This window comes from Panthera leo, chromosome B4 (genome assembly GCF_018350215.1).
Source record: "Panthera leo isolate Ple1 chromosome B4, P.leo_Ple1_pat1.1, whole genome shotgun sequence".
NCBI lineage: Eukaryota > Metazoa > Chordata > Mammalia > Carnivora > Felidae > Panthera > Panthera leo.
Window position 1 is genome coordinate 40,841,382 of NC_056685.1, and position 6,573 is coordinate 40,847,954.

General features: G+C 40.7%; 1 pseudogene; it reads left to right on the forward strand.

Annotated features, from left to right (window-relative positions):
• The first annotated feature begins 4,083 nt into the window (after positions 1-4,083).
• On the forward strand, positions 4,084-5,107 carry LOC122224146 (annotated as a pseudogene).
• The last annotated feature ends 1,466 nt before the right edge of the window (positions 5,108-6,573 follow it).

Here is a 6,573-nt window from a genome sequence, read left to right on the forward strand (position 1 = left end):
ATCACCAAGCCCAAGGTCCACCCAGAGTTTGTCTTGTGTTTTCTTCTAGATATTTTGCCATTTCACTATTTAAATTTAAGCTTATGAGCCATTACTTTTGGTGTAATGTGTTGTGGTATGTGTGTAATTTTTTTTTTACATACAAATGTCCACTTGCTCCCGCACCACTTGTTGAAAAGACTGTTCTTTCTGCATTAAGTTGTCTTTGTACCTTTGTCAAAAATCAGTTGATGATATTTGTGTGGATTTATTTCTGAGCTCTCTGTTGGTACCTCTGGCCTATGTGTCTACCCTTTTGCTGATACCGCACTGTCTTGATGACCGTAGTTTCCTAATAAGTCTTGAAATTGGGTAGTGTAATTTCTCCAGCTAGCATTCTTTTTTTAGTTCCTTTCAGTTCCTTTTCTTTTCTGTATAAATTTTAGAATCCATTGCCAATTTCTAAAAAAAAAAAAATTTAAAAATTTAAAAAAGAGGCCTGCTGTGATTTTGATTGAGGATGCATTGACTCTATAAATCAAACTGGGGAGAAGTAACATCCATACAATATTGAATTTTCCAATCCACGTACACAGTATATCTCTCCATTTATTTACATCTTTGTTGATTTATTTTATTAGTGTTCTGTAGTTTTCAGTAGATAGATCCTGCCCGTACTTTATTATATTTTTACTTAAGTACTTAAGTGTGTGTTGGGGGGGAGGACTATTATAAATCATATTTTTTTAATTTCAAAGTCTAATTGTCTATTGCTGATATATGGAAATATGATTGACTTCTGTATACTGGCCTTGTATCCTACAAACTTGCTAAACTTACTTATTCTAGGAATATTCTTGTAGCCCCTTTGGGATTTTTATACAGACAACTATGTCATTGTCAAACAAAGATAGTTTTATTTCTTCCTTTCCAATCTGTAAAACATTTATTTTCTTGGGGCGCCAGGATGGCTCATTCAGTTGAGCGACCAACTCTCGGTTTCAGCTCAGGTCATGATCTCTCAGTTGTTGTGTTTGATCCCTGCGTTGGGCTTTGCGCTAACAGCTTGGGATTCTCCGTCTCCCTCTCTCTCTTCCCCTCCCCAGCATGCACGCACTCTTTCTCTGACTCTCTCAAAAATAAATAAATAAACAAACATTAAAAAACAACAACCACAAAACTTTCTATCCAAAAATGTTGGGTCTCCCTATACTGGGGTTAAATGAGAGGCAGTCACATCTAGATGTAACTTAGTCTGACTATGCCACAAGACCTCCCACAGCCTTCCTTGTCTCAGGGTGTGGCCATTCTCCAGGGGAACTCGAACCCACCAGGTGATGCCCGTTACTTTAATCCCTTCAAGGCTCGTTGTTTTTCCTTATTTTGCTTAGCTTTCTATCCACATATTTATCTATCCACAAAACTATCCATATTTAGCTTTCTATCCACAAAAACAAGGGTGATATGTATTTGTGCATTCCGCCATTATATTGTCAGTTATAACCAGGGAAACTTTCTAAGAATTTGATCAAGATTTAGTTACACAACCATCTGCCTGAGTTACTCTCAGGATGATATGCAATGATTTGTTCATTTGATGTGATATCTCTTTGCCTACTGTTGGACACTATGGGCTATAATGTGCATCCCTTGGTCTGAAGAAATGTTACTCAGTGGCCCAAATTGGTACAATGTCTTCTGTACCAGTCCTTTAATAGCATTTTAAGTGTTTGGGTCTACTACCAAGAATGCAAAGCCCAGTCCAGCCTGTCTATTCCTCTTAGGACCCACTTATCGTCCCCCGGACCTACCAGCACTGGTCCAATGTAGTCCGCATGTCAGCTGTGTGCAGGGCCATCCTCCCGGGGGCATCTTTCCCAGCGCCATCTGCAGTCTTTCTCTCTCTTGTTAGCATTTTGTGCCTCAAAAAGTGCGAGAGGAATATGTCTAGATTCAGCCCACCTCTGTATTGCTTCAGCACCCACGTGTCCACCCATTTCATAAAACTAGGTGGCCACCTCAAGGGAGTGCACCAAAAGGTCTACCTGGTGGTTTCCATCACCTTGTAAATCTGGAAGGAAGTTTGTCCAATGGGCATCAACATGCCCTGCTTTAATGTGTTCCTTAAATCCCCAGAGTGATTTCCACGTGGCTTCACCCTATTCAGGCAGCCCCTTAATAGTCCAGTTTTTGCTTGCCCAGCTACCTTGACCACATGGCCAGGCTGTTGGCTACTGCCCATGAGTCCATAAAAACCCAAACACAGGGGTTTTTAACCAATGTTCAATACTTCATCACAGCTAGACAACAGCACGCAGTTCAACCCATTGAGAGACGACCTTCTACCAGTCTTTCCATCTGACAGTCTTAACACAGCAGCTTTTCAAACAGGATACTGGCCATGCATTTTGGAACCACCATCAATTTCCATCCTGACTTTCAATTCCATCAATTACCGCACCTGCATATCCGCCTACTCCAATCTTAGCTCCTGTTAAACTTCACCAACAGGTTGTGAATTCCCAGTGCACCTGGCTCCTGTGTCAAGGACATACTTCCATATATCAAAGGTAATGTCATATTCAGCAGGTGAACATCCTGGCCATCACAAAGCCAATCCCACATGGCTTGTGTATGAAACATAGCTGCTTCATCTGGGGTGTTCCACTTGGCATTTATAGGGGACTTTGGGTAGTCCATCTTCTCAGGATAAACACGCCTTCCAGTGGTTTCTGTCCAGTCCACCATGCTGGCTGTTGCCTCTTGAATAATCTCTTGTGGATTCCTGGATCATGTATCTCCACCTTCTATTTTTCAAGGATGAGCTGTAAGTCCTGTATCAATCCAAACATGCTCTTCCACTCTGCAGCATTCAAAACCAAGGACACAGCCCCCAAATTAATTACTCTCACAATCCATTTCAGTAAAAGTTCTTCAGGGAACCAATGATAGCAATCTACAAAATAAGACAACTCCTTCACACTATGCTTCTGGCTTCAGTAGTGTCTTGATTTTGTCTTCCCCCCATCTTGACAACCTTCGTGGTAAGCAGAGGCCTTAGAGCATAATTTTCCCCTTGTAGGCTGCTTTGAGGCTAGAGGCTAAAGCTCAGACTTTGGGACTAGTGGCTAAAGCTCGTGATCCACCATCAAGGTCTGACCCACCACTTTCTTTTACTTTCACTTTGGCTCTTACAGATAATAACCAGGGGACTGTACATTTAGCATGCTTCTCATTATTTTGCATTTCTTTACATATCTAATAAGCCAACTCCTTGAGAATCAAATCCAGCACCATTTCTGGATCATAACTGATCTCAGCACAGCTGTAGTTTCAGACCATGAGGGACTAAGTGGCCGTCCAGGAATCAAAGCTTCCTTATTCCCTGCCTTTTCTTACTTTCTCTTCCCAAACCGTAAGTTTCTGTGAACCGTGGCTGTTTTAGCAAATCCCACTTGTCTGACACCAGTTAGTAGGATCTGTTTCTACTCACAACACTGGTGAAATGTATGGGTTTTCCACACCAAGAAATTCTCCAATTCTCTGCAGATACTGACTTAATGTCCTACAATTTAACTCAATTTTGACACTAACTACACAGAGCTAGTAGGTTACATACACTTCTGTCCAACTTGTCCACAAATCAGGGGCTCCCAAGACACCCCCCCCCCTTCAACTACAATAATTTGCTATAACACCTTAATGGAACTCAAGGAAATACCTTACTAACTAGTAACAGGTTTATTACAAAGGATATTATAAAGGATACAAGTGAGCAACCAGATAAAGAGGTACCTAGGGCAAGGTCTGGAAGAGTCCAGACCTTGGGAGCTTGGGGTGCCCATGGATGCATTCACCAACCTGGAAGCTCTCTGAACCCCATAGTTTAGAGATTTTTATGGAGGCTTCATCATGTAAGCAGAATGGGTTATTAACTCTATCTCTACCCTCCCCCGCCCCGCCCTAGAGTAAGGGTGGGTAAGGCTGAAAGTTCCAAGCTTCTAATCGTGGCTTAATCTTTCTAGTAACCAGTTCCTACCCTGAAGCTATGAAGGAACACACCAAGAGTCACGACTTTAACACGAAACATACTTGAGAGGCAGCAAGTGCAGGAGGCCGGTAGGTCGGGTGTGCGCACAGGCTGTAGGTCGGGTGTGCGCACAGGCTAAGGGCGCTGCGACTCCTGCCGGCGGGTCTGCCTCTGGGTGAGTGCGCGCCTGGTGGCGTTTCCTGTTCTCTCCCCCGTGTGGCTGCAGCTCGCGCCTCGTCTGACACAGCTGGACCATGACTTCAGCTTTGGAAGAGCTACAGAAAGATCTAGAAGAGGTGAAGGTGCTGCTGGAAAAGGCCACCAGTAAAAGGGTACACGATGACCTTGTAGCTGAAAAAATCCATGCTTGAGGCAGAAATCAAGAATAAGATGCAGCAGAAATCACAGGGAAAAGCAGAATTTCTTGACGATGAAAAACCAGCTGCTGTGGTTCCTCCCATTACAACGGGATATACAGTGAAAATCAGTAATTGTAGATGGGATCAGTCAGATGAGTTTGTGAAAATCTTCATTACCTTAACTGGAGTCCAAGTCCCCACTGAGAATGTGCAGGTGCATTTCCCAGAGATTATTTGATCTTTTGGTAAGGAATCTAAATGGGAAGAGTTACTCTAGGATGGTGAACAATCTCTTGAAATCCATCTCTGTGGAAGGCAGTTCAAAAAAGTCAAGACAGATACAGTTCCTATGTAGAAAGAAAGCAGAAAACACGCAGTGGCACTACCTGATTCAGGTTGAAAAAGAATGAGAAGAGAAAGAAAAGCCCTCCCGGGACACTGAAACAGATCCTAGCAAGGGATTGATGAATGTTCTAAAGAAAATTTATGAAAATGAAGGTAATGATATGAAGCGAACCATTAATGAAGCCCGCGTGGAATCAAGAGAGAAGCAAGCCAAAGAAGACAGAATTTTGAGATTTTAAAATCATTGGGAAACGGTGATGTGGAAATATTGATGTTTCCAATAAGGAAATGTTGGTGAGCTGAACACATAAATTTAACAAATAATAACTTTCAAAGCCTTCCTTCTAGGAAAAGGTAATGAATTCTGCCATTTCCTACTGGAGGATTTATTTAAAGAAAATAGGTTTATTAAACACTTCCTCCAAAGATGGCTTCCGTAGTAATCTGGGCATTTTGATGAGTTTTGTTCAAGAAAGGATAACATTGCATTCATGTATGAAATGTAAAAAAAAGCAAGTCTTGCTTAATGATAATGCCACCCTGTGTGTATATTTGTTCAGCCAAGGGGTAGAAAACAAAAGTTATTGTTTTCTTATAAGTTCCTGACATCAGCTTCCACCAATGTAAAAATAAGTAAAAATAAAACCTGAATTTTTGCATGAATCTATAAATAGAAATAAAATTTAAAACCTCTCCTATCAGGAAATTACAAGGGTTTTGGGGAGCTCTGTGTCAGGAACTAAGGGCAGAAACCAAGCATATATTTCTTATGATGTCACAGGAATGGTGAGAGATGACATCCTGTCTTGTTCCCAATCTTCACTCAATCTGTCACCATTAGGTTTAGTGTTATCTCTATGTTATTCACAGATATTCTTCATTAGGCTAAGGAATAGCTTATTCTTTGAATCAGCCCCTCTATTCTTTGCTGAAAGCTTTTATCATGAATGAATGTTGAATTTTGTCAAATGCTTTTTCAGCATCTATTGAGGTGGTCATGTGGTTTTTCCTACCTTATCTGTTAATATGATGTGTTTCATTGATTTTTTAACATTTAATCAAACTTGCATTCTTGTAAATTTTGTTTGGTCATGCTGTAGTATCTTTTTTATATATTACTGGATTTGATTTGCTGATATTGTTGAGGAATTATACACTTATGTTCCTGAGGAATATTGGTATTGGTAGTTTTCTTTTCCCATAACACCTTTGTCTGGTTTGGGTATTATGGCAATGGTAGTTTTATTGGGTAGGAAGTGTTCCCTCTTCTATTTTCTGGAACAGATTTCTTCCTTAACTGTTTGGTATAATTTATCAATGAGTTAATCTCAGCCTGGAGTTCTATTAATTAGAAAGTTTTTAGCTACAAATTCAATTTCTTTTGGGTTATCTATTTTCCCATGAGTGAATTTTAGAAGTTTGTGTCCTTCAAGGAATCAGTTCATTTTATCTAAGTTATCAAATTTATGGCAATAAAGCTGTTCCTGAAGCAGCCTGGAGCCTGCTTCAGATTCTGTCTCCCTCTCTCTCTGCCCCTCCGTTGCTCACGCTCTGTCTCTGTCTCTCAAAAATAAATACACATTTAAAAAAATAATAAAATAATAAAATACTACTCTCACTACAGTAGGGAGAATGGATTCAGGGGTACCAAGAGAGGAGGTGTGTGGAGAAATCAGGAGGAGCCCACAAGATGATGGTCACCTGGGCAAGCTGGTGGCAGTGGGAATAAAAGATGGATTCTAGAGATATTTGGAAAGTAGAATAATTAGACTTGCTAACTGATTGGATGTGGGAAGTAAGACAGAAAAAAAAAAGAGACAAGGATGACTCCCAGGTTTCAGGCTTTAGCAACTGAATGGG